Source organism: Sminthopsis crassicaudata, chromosome 4 (genome assembly GCF_048593235.1).
Source record: "Sminthopsis crassicaudata isolate SCR6 chromosome 4, ASM4859323v1, whole genome shotgun sequence".
Classification (NCBI taxonomy): Eukaryota; Metazoa; Chordata; class Mammalia; order Dasyuromorphia; family Dasyuridae; genus Sminthopsis; species Sminthopsis crassicaudata.
This window is the reverse complement of record NC_133620.1, coordinates 254,988,326-255,006,393: the sequence shown is the minus strand read 5'-3', so window position 1 is coordinate 255,006,393 and position 18,068 is coordinate 254,988,326.

The window sequence follows — 18,068 nt, the reverse complement described above, 5'->3', positions numbered from 1 at the left end:
TCAATTCAATCTGAACTACTGAGATAGGGGGTGGGGCAGAAGTGCCTAAAGCAAAGTGAATAGAAACTAAGGGTTTCCATTCTTTCAGGTATTTTGAGAAAAATCTACCAGTTTCCCCAATTTCCTATATCTTCCTCCCTTTCTTTTTTTTTTTCCCTCATGGAAAGGAATTATCAAATAACCATACCACACATATAAATCCCAAGAGTGAATCAAAATTCCTGTACATAAAATATTAGTTCGGTAGGGTTTCATAATAATCCCTCAAACATAATGTAATAATTACACAGTTTTAACAATTTCCATTCCAAATCTTAAAATACACAGTAATAAATAACCCAATCAGTCATGCATCAACTATTCCCAAATTCTCCATATCAGTCCAAAGTATGCTAGGAGCAGGGGTGATGGTCTCATTCAAAAACTGCTTCATACTGAGGATGGGTGGAGATGCTCAGTCTGGGGAGGGATATGGGTGTGGTGTTGAGTGCTGATAATCAGAGCTGATCTAGGTCCCAGAAGCAAGTCAATATCTGTAATTTGATGAAAATCTAGAACAAAAGAAAACAAACAATCTAATAAATAAAGGTTAGAACAGTCTGAAATAGAAAGAGTTGGTTCACAAGACTGCTGCAAAATATGAAAAACCAATAGCTTCCTATGTGAAGAGATGAGTTTGCTTAACAGTATAGGCAAATGGCTGTAGTTTCAATAAAAAAAGAGCAGTTAGGTTTCACAGACCACTGTTAACTGTCCTTTAAAAACACTTGAATATCATAGACACAATATCCAGTAAAAGATAGATGACCAGGCTAAATACTTATTTGCCCAAGTATTTAGGATATAATGATTACAAATAATCAGATTGGAAACAGTTCTGATCATAGAAATCAGTTACAGGAGGAAAAAATGCAGGGACATAACTATAACAATATAAGCAATCAAAACTGATCCCTAAGTTCATAGCCTTAGCCCAATTTTACTTCAGATAATTTTCTCAATGGAGCTTTAAAACTCCCCAATTAATATTAATTAATTACAAGCCCAAGATAAATCCTAAACAGGTATTTATCATGACCTTATATTGATAACAGTAAGAAATTTGTCTCAGTAAATTCAGATTTAAGTAAGTTTCATAAGTAAACATTATACATACAAACCAGTTTGCTTTTAGAATACCCAAACTGCATATTGTCAATAACAGAAACATTTTCAAAAGGATAAAGAAAAACTATTATTTTCACAGGCCCTTTAATTGATCTCAGGATGACCCAATACAATCAATTAAAACTTATGTAGAATATCCTAATACCACATAAGAAAATCTGAAAGATTATTAAAAACATCCATTAAACTTTTAGAAATAGCTCTACTAAATTATGGATAACATTTATGACTATATTCCTTAACCAAGAATATCATTATGTATCAAAAGAAACAAATATTCAGTCAGTTAACTTAAAATCAGTTTGCTCCCTCAGGTGGCTACAACTTGATTAAAAAAAAAAAAAAAAAAAAAAGGCTTGAACACACTTAGTGGGGGAAGGGAGGGTGGGGAGGATTCTATGTGGCCACTCTTCCCCTCACCTCACCCCAAAGAGCCAGGTGGGAGGTAAGGTGAGCCAAACTACACTCCTGAACAAAATATTCCCTTCTGTTTCCTACTCAATTTTCTCCACACAGAAATACTTGCATTAAAAACTTACCTGTATTTTCCTTAAGCAATTCCCAATCCTACAATCTTTCTAACTAGATGCTCCATTGCTAAAATAGCAGAGAGCAGTGGGGGGGGGGGGGGGTGAGTTTAATCTTCACCTTTGAAGACAAAAGATCTGATTTCTCCCTACCTCATCCCACCTCTTTTTCCACATGCAAATTTTCCTTATAGTTTCATAAATTTCCTTCAAAAATATTAAGATTCACAATACTGTGGATAGCTAAAAGATTCCATAAAATCCCCATGTCCAGCAGAGCTGTATTTAAAACATGATCCCTTTCTGGTAAGTTAACAGAATTTCACTTTAACAAGCCATTGCTCTTAAGATCTTATACTCAAAGATAACCAAATCTAGGTCTTATCTTCCTAGCCCAATCCAAGCCAAGCTTGCATTTTAAACTGCTTCAAGGAAAATTGGAAGTGCCAGTTTTAAAAGCCTTACACATTAGTGCAACAAGTTAAAAAGTTTAAAATCACAAGCAAATTTTATACTAAGCACAGCTGCAACATTGAAATAACCAGTTCTTAATCATTGTTCTTAAACATTTAGCAGAGCTCTTTAACCAACAAAACAGACAGATAAGTCACACAGAACACAAAACACAAATCACACAGACTGCACAGTTACAATATTAAACAAAGCATTTAACACATATAATCAGAGTGTCCAAAAAAGTGCTCAGAGTCAGATCAGACCAGATGTGTCTTAGAAGACACCCAAACCAGAGGGGATCATCCAGGGTCCTGAAATGATACCCTTCTTAGAATTTAATGCAGTCAGCATTCTATTATTTTGAGAATCCAGATGCTAGCACAGACAGACAGAACAAATAAACAGATCAGATTGTGTCCTAAAACAGACATCCAGACTTACTCTCCCATGGCCAAAATGGAGTGTTCACCATCAGGTCATGGTTTAGGTTGAAAACTGCTCTCTTTCCCGGAGGCTCTGGAAACAAATCCAGAGGGCCAGCCTCTCCAGGCCAAGAACCCAGATCCTCAATCACCCCAAGGCCCAAAGCAGAGACTCAAAGGTATCTAATCTCTGCTCCCATTCTCAGTTTCCAATATCTCATTGGGAAGCCTCCAAAATGTAATGTCAGAGAAACTGAGGCAAGATAGAGATTAGAGTTTTAAATATTTTATTTAAAGGGAAATGTTTACTGGGACCAAATGGATCCATGGTTTGGTCCCAGGGATGAATGAAACTATCTTCTCCAAGAATCCAGCAAACAATGTGCCTTCTCAATGACATATATGCATGTGGCTCACATGCAGGAGGTAGATCAAGACAGGGGTGGAGTCAGAGCATTGAGAGTGGGAAGAGACTATTAATTCAGTTCTGACAAAGTGGGGGTAAGCACTAGACATTCTTGAATGGGGAGAGGCATTCTGATAAGTAGGAAAGGGATGGGGTCATGATGTCTAAGATAGAAAGTTTTTCCTTATCTAGATCATTGTGATTAGGAGGGAGAGTCAGTGTTGCAGTATTGAGCAGAACAATTAGGAACTGAGGCAAAACAATTCAGGGAAACCAAGGCAGGACATTGGAAGGAAGGCACTATGAGAAAGATATTACCTCATAGTGCATTTAGTCTTGAAGAGAACTTAGCAAAAATTCTCATCATAAGCAGATATTTTTATAGGAGAAATTTATCATTAGGAGTTTCTCATGGAAACTAGAGAAGTAAAGACCAGAATTCAAAAAGAGCAGTCAGGAGTCTTATGGAATGTATCTAGCTAGAGATATGTTAATTAATGTATCAAAAGCCTGTCTGAAGGTACCAGAGGTTGGGGAATGGACAGTGGGGGTAGCTAAAGAGTTCTTTCCTAGTCTGGGAATTATTTAATAATATATATATATATATATATATATATATTTTTTTTTTTTTTTTTTTTTTTTTTTTTTTTCTTGACAGGGGAAGAGAGTAAGTCACATTATCTTGACTCAAGAAGGCAGGCTTAATTCCTAGAAAAGGAGTTTAGGGTGCAGTTAGGTGGCAGTATTGAGCAGAACAATTAGGAACTGAGGCAAAACAATTCAGGGAAACCAAGGCAGGACAATTTTGGGAAACTGAGTCAGGACAATAAAAGGGAGCTATGGCACAACAACACAGCTAGTAATTGTCTGAGATAAGATTTGAACTTAAGATTATGAATCTTCCTGACTCCTCTTATGGTTCAGAATAATGTCAATTTCCATATGAAATATTTTTTAAAATGTAATTTATGAATATTTTAATAGAGATGGGGAACTATACATATATAAATTGTAGACCTATACACACATGTGTATGTATTTACATATATATATATATATATATATATATATGCACACACACACACACAAATATATAAGCAGATATACATTTATAACTGGAGAATAATACTAGACTATGATTGGTTGATTAATCTAATGATTCATTCTGTGTTTAAGAGATCATAAACATTAGAATGGCACAGATTAATAAGATCTCATGGAAGGTTTAGGATTTAGATTTGGAAGAAGATAGTGGAGACATTGTAGGTGGGAAAGGATTGATTTAAATCCAACTGTAATTGGGAAACTTATGTTTCTTAGTAGGGAATCCAGGAAAATGATATTTATTGCTCCTAAGGATATTAGATATCATCTAGTTTAATTTTTTTTTTAATTGTATGTAACTTATAAGCCTTTTTCAGTGTAAACAACCATACTCAGCTGTTAATCATGAGGATTTTTGGTGGTAATTTAACTCTTTTAGCTCATTTTTCTCCACTCACATCACAAACTAGGAAGCTCTACAAATTTTAGCAGAGTTTTTATTTTCTTTTTCAGGCTGATAAGGTTCTTGGTAGCTAGATGGACATTTCCTAAGAGAGCCTGAATTACAGTAAACCATCTGGAAACCAAGATACATTCAGAGGCAAGCAGGGAGAATCACTGATAGGATTATAAGAGAATCTTTTGATTTTGATTAGGCTTTTTATTACCTTTAAGTGAACTTTTATTATTCCCACCTGGTTGAATTCCTAACCAAATTCTTTGTATTAACAAAACCATTTTAACTCCACAGTTACTGTGTCTGATCAGAAAGCCAGGTCATGATATCAAGGCCTGAGATTATATTTCCCCTATAAAAGAATTTATTATACTTCTATAATTCACTAACTCCTTTTTAGTGTTAACCCACTTGCTAAGCATCACAATGGCTAACTCTTTGGAATTAGCCCACCAGTCAGTGGTGTAATCAACTGCTAAACTCTTTTTCTTTAAAAAAAAAAAAAAAAATCTTTTTTTTTTTTTTTTTTTTTTTTTTCATTTTTGAGGCATTTAGAATTGAGGATCATACAGCTAGAAAGTGTTAAGTATCTAAGAGTGGATTTGAACTCAAGGTCCTCCTGCCTCCAGGGCTAGTGCCAGGTCCAATGTGCCACCTAACTGCACCCTAAACTCCTTTTCTAGGAATTAAGCCTGCCTTCTTGAGTCAAGATAATGTGACTTACTCTCTTCCCCTGTCAATAATATATATATATATATATATATATATATATATATATATATATATATATATATTATTAGATAATTCCCAGACTAGGAAAGAACTCTTTAGCTACCCCCACTGTCCATTCCCCAACCTCTGCTACCTTCAGACAGGCTTTTGATACATTAATTAACATATCTCTAGCTAGATACATTCCATCAGACTCCTGACTGCTCCTTTTGAATTCTAGTCTTTACTTCTCTAGTTTCCATAAGAAACTCCTAATGGTAAATTTCTCCTATAAAAATATCTGCTTATGATGAGAATTTTTGCTAAGTTCTCTTCAAGACTAAATGCACTATGAGGTAATATCTTTCTCATAGTGCCTTCCTTCCAATGGCACCATTCTCCTTACTCTACCTAATAATGTTCAGCCTAACCTGCCAAACTATGACTTTCTCCCACTTCTTAAAGTATTTCCTTTCTCCTGGTTAATCGTGAGTTCCTGTGGAGAACTTGTCTTTTTCTTTTTCAAACTATATGTTCTCCCAACTCTATTTCACATTTACCATTCCTGGTGCCTATTGTATCTCTTCATTTTGTCTTTAACCCCCTTCCTTTAAAATAAATCTACTTTTTTTCCAAAGAGAATGACCAATGTGAATTTGTCATATGTTTATTTTGAACTAGATACTGCTATTCCAACCACATCATTTTGCTTGAAATCCTTTGTTCCTCTTCTTGACAAAGAGTAAGTTCCCAGTAATTTTTCCCTATTCCTCATCTAAAGTGAGTGTGTCACAGGTGGGAACCACTTTGCTCACTGGATAGATACACCTGAAAATAGGAGTGAGGTCATGTCCTTTTCTGAGAAAAATTGTATGTAAAATACATATTCCCCATTTCTCTTTGCTTAAAGGAAGGATTTTTTTATTTTTTATTGTGTTCAACCAAGATTACAGAGAGAACTAAAGTAATATTTACTCCTCTGGAGTAGCAAGGTTCCTAAGAAGAACAATTTTTATTCCTGGGGTGCAGGCTGATCCAATAAGCATAATTGGGTTGCCCTGGATTATATTTATTTAAAGGACACTTTTGAATAAATCCTAAATTTTTGTTTCAAACCTCACTTTTTCTGGGATGCTGAGACTGTTGACAATAGGATTCAGACCTTAGTAAGGGTATCTTTTGGCTGGGAGAACACCTCATAGTGCCTGAAGGATTCTTTATGTTTAGAAAATCTCTTTGACCAAGGAGGTCCCTTTTTGTGGACCTGGATTCACTTTGAAAGTATAATTTTATTTATGCAAATAGTTTTTAGCTAGCTCTTTCAACCAAAAGAGAGGAAAGGCTTTGGATGTCTTTTACTAGAAAAATTGGACTCTTGATCTTGAGCCTCTTGCACATCCCAAATCTCTTAGTTATTCTAGTAGATGCTTATACTCCAAAGACCTCCTAGACGATAAGGACAAGTACAGAGATAAGGAAAGTTTTTAACTGCCAATTAAAAACAAAAACCTGACATATTTATGTAAACCTATAATTGGCCAATTTGGGTCTACAGAGATAATTAAAGTTGTAGAATTGCTAAAAAAAAAAAAAAAAAAAAAAAAAAAAAAATCATTTTTGGCAGATTTTGCAGATTTTGAGATTTTTTCAGTAAATTGCTTGACCCTGTCTAGTCACTTAACTTGATTTGGCTTATTGCATTTTTAAGTAGGTCTAATTTACATGACTAAAAACTGTCTGTTGGTCTGAACTTGAAGGTTACAGAAAAGCTGCTAAAAGAAAAAATTCCTTGTCTGTGGAATACTACTATACTATTTTAGAATTTGGACATTTAGAAGTTGGAATTTGAGGACATATTCAACAATCCCACCTCTCTTCATATGGAAAGCCTTGACCTGAGTGCTCTTCCCTGACTCAGTATGAAGGAGACAGAAAGAATCCCACTCCTGCTCAGCCCCTCTCTGGGCAGCCCTGCTGGTTAAATGAAATTCTTTAACTTTAAATTGCTTCTTTTATTTAAAGGAATAGCCTATATCTACATGATGTTAATAATTGAATATTTGTTTTTATTTTTCAACTGTGTAGTTGTTTTAAAGCAACATCATTTGTGATGCTGTATCAACATTAGAATGTTCAGCAATGCAAGGAACTTCTAAGAGAAATTTGTTACATTTTTAGTTTTAATTAATTGTGAGTTCTCTGAAAATAATTACTTCTGACATAGTTTCTACCAGTCTTCAAAACATTATTTAACATTTATTTAATGCTTCACAGTCTCAGTTTTCTTAAAATACCTAAAGCAAAATTTTCAAAATCTGTAACTTTTCTTTACTTAGACTTGTCTGTGTTCTTTGCACAGCACTGGAGAAATGAAATCCCCCATATACAAGTCCATCTGCATGTGAAAAGAAAGCATGCTATGAGAATCCACAGGTTAGATTATGCAAAGTGATTTATAAGCCTTATAGACTTAAGTATTTTATGTGGGAATGGTTTTTGAGAGAAAAGCTCTTGTGAATATAACTGGTATTCATTTGAAAATTTGAACTTGGGTATGATTATCCAATGAATCATTAAGTCAATAATCCACCATTCAAGGGAAATGTTATAAATTACTCAGAGGGATACCATCCTAAACTTGCAGATGCATGTCTGTCTATCTAGGTAAAGAGCTGTGAGGACAACCTTAGACTCTGCTGATGGTTGGATCCTTCTGACTCAGTTTCTCACCTGATTATTCCCTGAGTGTGGCTATGAGGTAAAATTTCTACTGCATGATGGGTTAGTAACAGACTATTACCTGAAATAAAATAGCTAAATATATTTTGTCCTATAATAATCTCCCTGCTTTTTTTTTTAATAGCAAACTGTATTTGAGATTTTATATATATATATATATATATATATATATATATATATATACACACACACACACACACACACATATATAGATAGATAGATAGATAGATAGATAGATAGATAGATAGATAGATGATAGATAGTAAATCTATATTCAGAGCAAGTGGTCAACTTAAAAGCTATGAGCAAAATGCAGATATAAAAACCTTCCTCTTTTCTGCCCAAAAATGTGTAGACATAGGGTAAATTACAGTTTTCTGTCATGTCTATCATGAATATTTGGTCTAGTCATCTGCCTGTTACTAGAGAGATATCTTATTAGAAATATATTTGTACAGGGTCTTTAAACTTTTTCAAGATGAGAGAAGATGAAGGGGGCGGAGCCAAGATAGTGGAAAAGATACAAGCGAATTTGTAAGCTCCCTTCTTCCCTCATTACCAATTAGTTAAATCAGCCTCAAAAATAATGCTGGACTGATAGAAACCACAAGGATTAGAAGCACAACATACCAGCTGAAGAGAATCTGGAGTCTCTACAGAAAAGGTCAGTTCCAAGGGAAGGAAGAAAAAAGGACAGCACAGACAGGGTGGGGTGCTAGCACACTGTGCCGATCAGGCTGGAGAGAACTCTGGGATCAGAGAAGCCACTGAGATAGAGGAATCTGACACAGGCTGTTAGCTCTTCTCTGCTTATAAAACAGCAGTTCAGAAGAGAAATCAAGCCACTTTAAAATATAAAGCTAGATCCTAGAACCACTCCAATCCGGAGGTGACCTCACAGATTTCAGCACTGCTGTGAAGCCTCCTTCTGCTGTCTGGGCTTCACCTTGGGGTAGTTAGGAGCTTGAACAGTGGAGACACAGCCAGAGGCAACATCTAATCCACATAGAGCAAGGCTTGGTTTGAGGCCATGGAACTCTAGCAGCCCGGAATTCCCAGAGAAGCAGAACTCCCAGAGAAGCAGAATCTTTGAAGCAGGGACCACAGTTTCCAGGCAGACACTTCCAGTTTGAGTGCAGGGGCTTTTCAAGTCAGCTGCTGATATCCACGCCCCACAGGCTGCATTGGCTGGGCTTTGTGTCACCTTTACTGTTCAGTCTTAAACCTCAGGGAAGTCGCTAGGACACACAGCGGGGTCCTTCACTGGGCAACCCGCACAGCTCAGCCATATCACTTCTGAGGCATTTCTGGGGAGGGGAGAGGGGAACTCTCTCCAAGAGCTCTCTCTTAGCTCAGGCAAAGGAGCTGCTGCATCCATCCAGTCTGGGAGGAAGCTGGTAACTAAGTAAATAAATAAACTTTTTATCCCAAGGGCAGACCCCAAAAGATATTTAACAACGAGTAAAAAGCTGAAGAGAACTACTGATTACTTCTACACAGAGAAAGAGCGGGTATCCAACCCTGAGGAAGTTAACAGCAGAGAGTCAGCAGATAACACTCTAAAAGGGAATGATACTTGCCTCCCATCACATAACTCTCTCCTACAAGAGACTATTAGAAAGTTAATAGAGTTTGAAGAAAAATGGCAAAAGAAAAGAGAAGCTTTGATAGAGAATAACAATGTCCTGAAATTTGAGTTGGAAAAAATAAAGAACTCACAGGAGATGCAGGGAAACAAAATTTGTGAATTAGAAAACGTTCAAAAATCACAGGAAAGTAGGATTTCTGAATTGGAAAAAGAAAATAACTCTAAAAAAAATTGGAGAAATGGAAAAAAATCAATAGAGCAAAATAATTCATTTAAAAACTCAATTGGGCATATACAAAAAGAACTAAAAAAATGTGAATGAAGGAAATAACTCGTTAAAAATGAGGATGGAACAAATGGAAATGAATGATTCATTGAGAACCCAAGAATCAGTCAAACAAGACAAAACAAAACAAAACAAAACAAAAAAAAATGAAAAGCTGGAGAATAACATCAAAAACTTACTGGGAAAATCTATAGAGCTGGAAAATAGATCTAGGAGAGATAATCTGAGGATCATTGGACTTCCTGAAAACTATGACCAAAAAAAGAGCCTAGATTCTATTTTACAGGAAATCATCAAAGGGAACTGTCCAGAGATAATAGAAACAGAAGGGAAAATAGGCATAGAAAGAATTCATCAAATGAACACCTTCTGAAAAAGACCCTAAAAAAAGAACTCCATGGAATATTGTGGCTAAGCTGCAGAACTACCAAACAAATGGAAAAAAAAAATATTGCAAGCAGCTAGAAAAAAGCAATTCAAATATCAAGGGGCCACAATAAGGGTCACTCAAGACCTGGCTGCCTCCACATTAAAAGATCGAAGGGCCTAGAACCTATATTCCTAAAGGCAAAAGATCAAGGATTGCAGAAAAGAATAAACTACCCAGGTAAGTTTATCATTTTCTTCCAAGGAAGAAGATGGTCATTTAATTAAACAGAGGAATTCCATTTGTTTCTAAGAAAAAAAAACGAAACTTAAATAAAAAAATTTGATCTATATCCACAAGACTGAAGAGAAACAGAAAAAGGTAAAAAGAACTCTTGAGAACTGTATCTCTGTGGTGGATATATATAGAAAGTCCACATGGATAATTTGATTTTATGAGATAAAAAAAAGTAGTAGTAAAGGGAAGGGGGTAGTATCAGAAAAAATGGGAAGGAGTGATAAAAAGAGGGAAACTACATCCTAGGAAGAGGCACAGAAAATATACCACATCTGAGGGGATTTAGAGAGGGGGTGAAACATTGTGTGAATCTTACTCTCATCAGAGTAGGCTCAAAGAGTAAATAACTGACATATTTGTTTTTCAGAGAACTCTCTCTCACCTAATTAAAAGGGGGGAGAGGAAAAGGGAAAAAGAAAATGGGAATAAGGGAAGGGACTTGGAAGGAGGGGGGAGGGATACTAAAAAGGGAGGGCTGCGCGTCACAAGTGGGGTCTATAAATTAAACATTGGGGAAGGGGTTTGGGGGGGTCAAGGGAAAAAGCATAATCTGGGGATAATATGATGGCAGGAAATACAGAATTAGTAATTTTAATTGTAAATGTGAATGGGATGAACTCTCCCATCAAAGGGAGACCAATAGCAGACTGGATCAAAAGTCAGAACCCTACAATATGTTGTTTACAGAAAACACACTTAAAGCAGGGAGATACATACATAGTAAAGGTAAAAGGTTGGGGCAGAATCTATTATGCTTCAGGTAAAGCCAAAAAGCAGGGGTAGCCATCCTTATCTCAGATTAAGCAAAAGCAGAAATTGATCTAATTAAAAGAGATAAGGAAAGAAACTATATCCTGCTAAAAGGTAGCATAAGCAATGAAGCCACATCAATACTAAACACATATGCACCAAGTGGTATAGCATATAACTTTCTAAAGGGAAAATTAAGAGAGTTGTAAGAAGAAATAGACAGTAAAACTATCATAGTGGGAGATCTCAACTTGCACTCTCAGATTTAGACAAATAAAACCACAAAACAAATAAGAAAGAAATTAAAAAATAAATAGAACATTAGAAAAACTAGGTATGATAGACCTTTGGAGAAAACTGAATGGTGATAGAAAAGAATATACTTTCTTCTCAGCAGTTCATGCAACCTATACAAAAATAGACCATATCTTAGGACAGAAAGATCTCAAAATTAAATGCAGGAAGGCTGAAGTAATAAATGCTTTTTTCTCAGATCACAATGCAATAAAAAACTACATTCAATAAGAAGTTAGGGGTAAATAGACCAAAAAGTAATTGGAAACTGAATAATCTCATCTTAAAGAATGACTGGGTGAAAGAGCAAATTATAGAAACAATTAATAATTTCACCCAAGATAATGACAATGATGAGACATCATACCAAAATCTGTGGAATGCAGGTAAAGCGGTAATAAGGGGAAATTTTATATTTTTAGAGTCTTATTTGAACAAAATAAGAAAGAGAAGATTAATGAATTGGGCCTGCAACTTTAAAAGCTAGAAAAAGACCAAATTAAAAACCCCAACTAAAAATCAAACTTGAACTACTAAAATTAAAAGGAGAAATCAATAATATTGAAAGTAAAAAAAAAAAAAATCTATTGAATCAATAAATAAAACGAAGAGTTGGTTTTATGAAAAAAGCCAATAAAATAGATAAACCTTTGGTAAATCTGATCAGAAAAAAGAAAGAGGAAAATCAAATTGATAGTCTTACAAATGAAAAGGGGGATCTTTCCACCAATGAAGAGGAAATTAGAGAAATAATAAGGAGTTACTTTGCCCAACTTTATGCCAATAAATTTGATAACTTAACTGAAATATATGACAGAGGAGGAGATAAATTTCTTAAATAGTCCCATTTCAGAAAAAGAAATAGAGCAATATATTAATCAAGTCCCAAGGAAAAAATCCCCAGTACCAGATGGATTTAAATGTGAATTCTACCAAACATTTAAAGAACAACTAGCCCCAATGTCCTATAAACTTTTTGAAAACATAGGGGATGAAGGAGTCCTGCCAAACTCCTTTTATGACACAGACATGGTACTGATGCCTAAACCAGGTAGATTGAAAACTGAGAAAGAAAACTATAGACCAATTTCCTTAATGAATATTGATGCTAAAATCTTAAATAAGAATTAGCAAAAAGACACTATGATCAAGCAGGATTTATACCAGGAATGCAGGGCTGGTTTAATATTAGGAAAACTATTAGTATAATTGACCATATTAATAATCAAATTAATAAAAACCACATGATCATCTCAATAGATGCAGAAAAAGCATTTGATAAAATCCAACATCCATTCCTACTAAAAAACGCTTGATAGTATAGGAATAAATGGACTATTCCTTAGAATAATCAGGAGCATATATTTATGACCGTGAGTAAGCATAATATGCAATGGAGATAAACTGGAACCTTTCCCAGTAAGATCAGGAGTGAAAAAAGGTTGCCCACTATCACCACTACTATTCAATATTGTATTAGAAATGTTAGCCTCGGCAATAAGAGCCGAGAAAGAGATTAAAGGAATAAGAGTAGGTAATGAAGAAATCAAACTGTTACTCTTTGCAGATGATATGATGCTGGATACAAAATAAATCCACATAAATCCTCAGCATTTTTATACATCACCAACAAAATGCAACAACAAGATACAAAGAGAAATTCCATTCAAAACAAATGTCAAGAGTATAAAATATTTGGAAATCCATCTACCAAAGAAAAGTCAGGAATTATTTGAGCAATATTTCAAAAAACTTGCCAAAATAATAAAGTCAGATTTACATAATTGGAAAGACATCCAGTCTCATGGATAGGCCGAGCGAATATAATAAAGATGACACTACTCCCCAAACTTATCTATTTATTTAGTGCTATATCAATCAGACTCCCAAGAAATTATTTTAGTGGCCTGGAAAAAATAACAACAAAGTTCATATGGAAGAATAAAAGGTCTAGAATTGCAAGGGAACTAATGAAAAAAAAAGTCAGATGAAGGTGGTCTAGGTGTACCTGATCTAAAGCTATATTATATAGCAGCAGTCACCAGAACCATTTGGTATTGGCTAAGAAATAGACCAGTCAATCAGTGGAACAGATTAGGTACAAAGGACAAAAAATGGTACGACTATAGCAATCTAGTGTTTGATAACCCTAAAGATACCAACATTAGGGATAAAAATTCATTATTTGAAAAAAACTGTTGGGAAAAATGGAAATTAATATGGCAGAAATTAGATATGGACCCACACTTAACACCATATACCAAGATAAGATCAAAATGGTTCCATGATTTAGGCTTAAAGAATGAGATCATAAACAGATTAGAGGAATAGAGAATAGTCTACCTCTCAGACCTGTGGAAGAGGAAAGAATTTATGTCTAGAGAATAACTAGAGATCATTATTGATCACAAAATAGAAGATTTTGATTACATCAAACTAAAAAGTTTCTGTACAAAAAATATTAATTCAAACACGATTAGAAGGGAAGTAACAAATTGGGAAAACATTTTTATAGTTAAAGGTTCTGATAAAGGTCTCATTTCCAAAATATATAGAGAATTGCTCCTAATTTATAAGAAATCAAACCATTCTCCAATTGATAAATGGTCAAAGGATATGAACAGACAATTCTCAGATAATGAAATTGAAACTATATCCACTCATATAAAAGAGTGTTCCAAATCACTCCTGATCAGAGAAATGCAAATTAAGACAACTCTGAGATAACACTACACACCTCTCAGATTGGCTAAGATGACAGAATCAAATAATGATGAATGTTGGAGGGGATGTGGGAAAACTGGGACACTAATACATTATTGGTGGATTTGTGAAAGAATCCGGCTATTTTGGAGAGCAATCTCGAACTATGCCCAAAAAGTTTTCAAACTGTGCATACCCTTTGACCCAGCCATAGTACTACTGGGCTTATATCCCAAGGAAATACTAAAGAAGGGAAAGGGACCTGTATGTGCCAAAATGTTTGTAGCAGCTCTTTTTGTAGTGGCTAGAAACTGTAAGATGAATGGATGTCCATCAATTGGAGAATGGTTGGGTAAATTATGGTATATGAAGGCTATGAAATATTATTGCTCTGTAAGAAATGACAAGCAGGATGAATTCAGAAAGGCTTGGAGAAACTTGCATGAACTGATGCTGAGTGAAATGAGCACAACCAGAAGATCACTATAAACTTCAACAACAATATTGTATGAAGATGTATTCTGATGGAAGTGGATATCTTCAACATAAAGAAGATCCAACTCACTTCCAGCTGATCAATGATGGACAGAAACAACTACACCCAGAGAAGAAACACTGCGAATTGAATGTAAAACATTAGCACTGCTGTCTATATACCCAGGTTACTTATACCTTCGGAATCCAGTACTTAACATGTAACAAGATAATTGGATTTACACACACATATTATATTTAGGTTATACTGTAACACATGTAAAATGTATGAGATTGCCTGGCATCTAGGGGAGGGAGTAGAGGGAGGGAGGGGAAAATCTGGAAAAATGAATACAAGGGATAATGTTATAAAAAAATACTCATGCATATATACTGTCAAAAATTTATAATTATAAAATTAATAAAAAAATAAAATAAAATAAATTTTGTTGGTAATGTATAGAAAACAAAACAAAACAAAACAAAAAGATGAGAGAACATTCAGCTACTGATGCAATTGCTTGTAAAACTCAGTTGCTATTCTCATGCAATGTAGTTTTAAAGTAGAGAATGTTGGTGTAAATTTTTTTTTTAAGAAATGTAAATTAAGAGTTTTTGTTACATCCATGCAAAAAAATCTATTTTATTTAAGCAAATGAGGAACAACATCTTTTTGTCTTGTGTGCCTGTGACACAATCATGTTTTCTTATGAATATCTTATTTGACATGCACAACAGAAGAAAGTGGCTTGCTGATGCAGCTACAATCTGTTACTATGGCTGTCTTACTCCTATAACAGACCCTGGCAAAAATGGGGAAAATACTCTTCCCTTGCTCTGAATCGTTTTTGAAAATCCTCAGACTAGCTTCTAGTAACAGAGACTAGCGAGTAGAAACTTCTCTTGGCCTACACCAGGTTATAAAGAATGCCCTTTGGATCCTTTGTGAAATATGTTTTCACTAGTCACAGGCTAGGAGAAACTATTGGGCAGGATCTTCAAACTTGATCAAGGTCTGATATTTTGTGCCTAAGTGACTCTTGAAAGTGCCATTAATCCCCCTCCTAAAACCTAAAACAAGAACAGCAAAGTCTCTTCTAGAAGAGAGCATTTTTTTTGGCCTGCCCATTTCTGTATAGTGACTAGCCTTCATGTCACAAATATTCCAAACTGTGACTGAGATACAATTGATTATTTTCTCCATTCTACCTGGCATCCTCTCCTACACTTCTCAAATCATTTTTTTCCCTTCTCCTTTAAATACACCTCCCAGGAGGAGATCTATGCCCTTCTGTTAGTGGAAGTGATAAGATAACTTTTGATCATACTAGAATGAAGCCTGACCTCAACTTGTTATTATTTCTACCCAATATCTAAGTCCTTTGAACACTTTGGCACATGTGTGCTTGGCTACCTAAGAACTCCTTTTGCTGTTTGCAGTACTACAGTTCCTAATCTCTGCCTATTTAGCTTTGGTTCTTCTAGGCTTCAGTTCAATATGAGACAGCTGAATTGACCAGCTTCAGGGATCTGACTCATAATCCCACTAGATGCTATTTCAATTGGCTCCTGGCCCACCCTCAACTCAAGTTAAATCTGGGAACCTGTAGATGAATCTCTGCCTACTCCAAGCAGGAAGTAGTTTCAGAAGATGAGATCAAAGTCCTATCCCTCAAAGAGCTTTGGATGCCTTTTGTTTGGAGAGAAACTGTTTAGATGAATGGATCTCAGCAAAATACTGCTATTATCTGAGTGGGTCCTCAGTAAAGAGCAAGCTGTGCTCTGGCAACCAACTTGTGTACTTCTTTGGTCTAAGTTACCTTTGTTAACATTCTATATCAGATGTATTTCATTCAGCATCTATACTTGTTAAGTATAACAAGTGTTTCTTCAGCAGTCTTCTAAACCCATCTTGTTTAGTATTGACCCCCCACTTTTAAAATATTTCTTTTGCAAATCAAAAGAATTGGGAATGTTGTGACTTACTTCCCCTGTCAGGAAGAAGCTATTATTGGATAACTCTATTATCAGATAATTTCCAGACTATCAAAGAAGGAATTATTTAGCCACCTTCATTGTTCATTACCCAACTGCTGGGTATCTTCAAATAAGCTTTTAATGTATTGATTAATATATCTCTAACCAGTTACATTCCACTTGACTCTTGACACCTCCTTTTGAGTTCTGGTCTTTACTTCTTTAGTCTCCATGAGAAAACCCTAATGGTGTAATGCCAGAGAAACTGAGCAAGACAGAGATTAAAGAGTATTCAATACAGAATTTATTAAATGGAGAGATCTACTAGGATCAATGGATCCATGGTTGTCCCAGGGCTGAACAAGACTATCATCTCAAAGAATCCAGCCCTGAATATCAGACATAGGATTTTTTATAAAGTAACAAGAACAATGACATAATGGGGGAGGTACCTGGATGGGGATGGCCTAATGGGGGGAGGCACCTAGGTTAACAAGATGGAGGGAGGTACTGGAGAGGCTCCTGATATTCTAATGATGTATAAAATGGATAAAGACCCATCAAACCTTAAGAGGGAATAAGTATAGCCTAAGGTCTAAGATATAAGACCTTTATTCTAACATTAAAAGGGAATGGTTATGATCTGAGGCAGAGTAACTGAATAGGACAATTAGGGAAACTGGGTCAGGACATTAAAAGAAAACTGTGGCACAACCATGGTAAATTTTCCCTATAAAAGACCTGCGTATGATGAGATTGCTAAATTATCTTAAGGACTAAAACCCTCTATGAGATATCTCTCTCTCTCTCTCTCTCTCTCTCTCTCTCTCTCTCTCTCTCTCTCTCTCTCTCTCTCTCTCTCTCTCATAATGCCTTCCTTCTAATGGTACCATTCTCATTACTCTATCTTACTCTGATCAGGCTAACCTGTCAGACTATAACTTTCTCCTTCCTCATGGAGTATTTCTTTTCTCCTGGTTACTTGTGACTTCCCCTGGGGAACTTATCTTTTTCCTTTTCTAACTATATGCTCCTCATGATCTACTTCACATTTATCATTCCTGGTGCCTGTTGTATACCTTTTACTTTGTATTTAACCCCTTTAGCTTAAATAAATCTACTCTTGCCCTACAAGTAACCTTTGTGACCAAAAAACCCTCATTATCTTGTATTAGCATATCCTACTTCCTGTGTTCCCAACATGCAGGTGCTGTTGTAGACATAATGTGCATATGAGTTAGTTCTCAACTAGGATTCTGCTAACTTCCTTCTACTTCTCTAGACCTCACTCTTACTTCTCTCCTCTTCATCTAAAATCTTTAAATGACATGGATTCACTCAACCCAACTCTAAATTATTTTGATCTTCTGCTTTTTGCCCATCTTACAAAAACAAAATAAGTC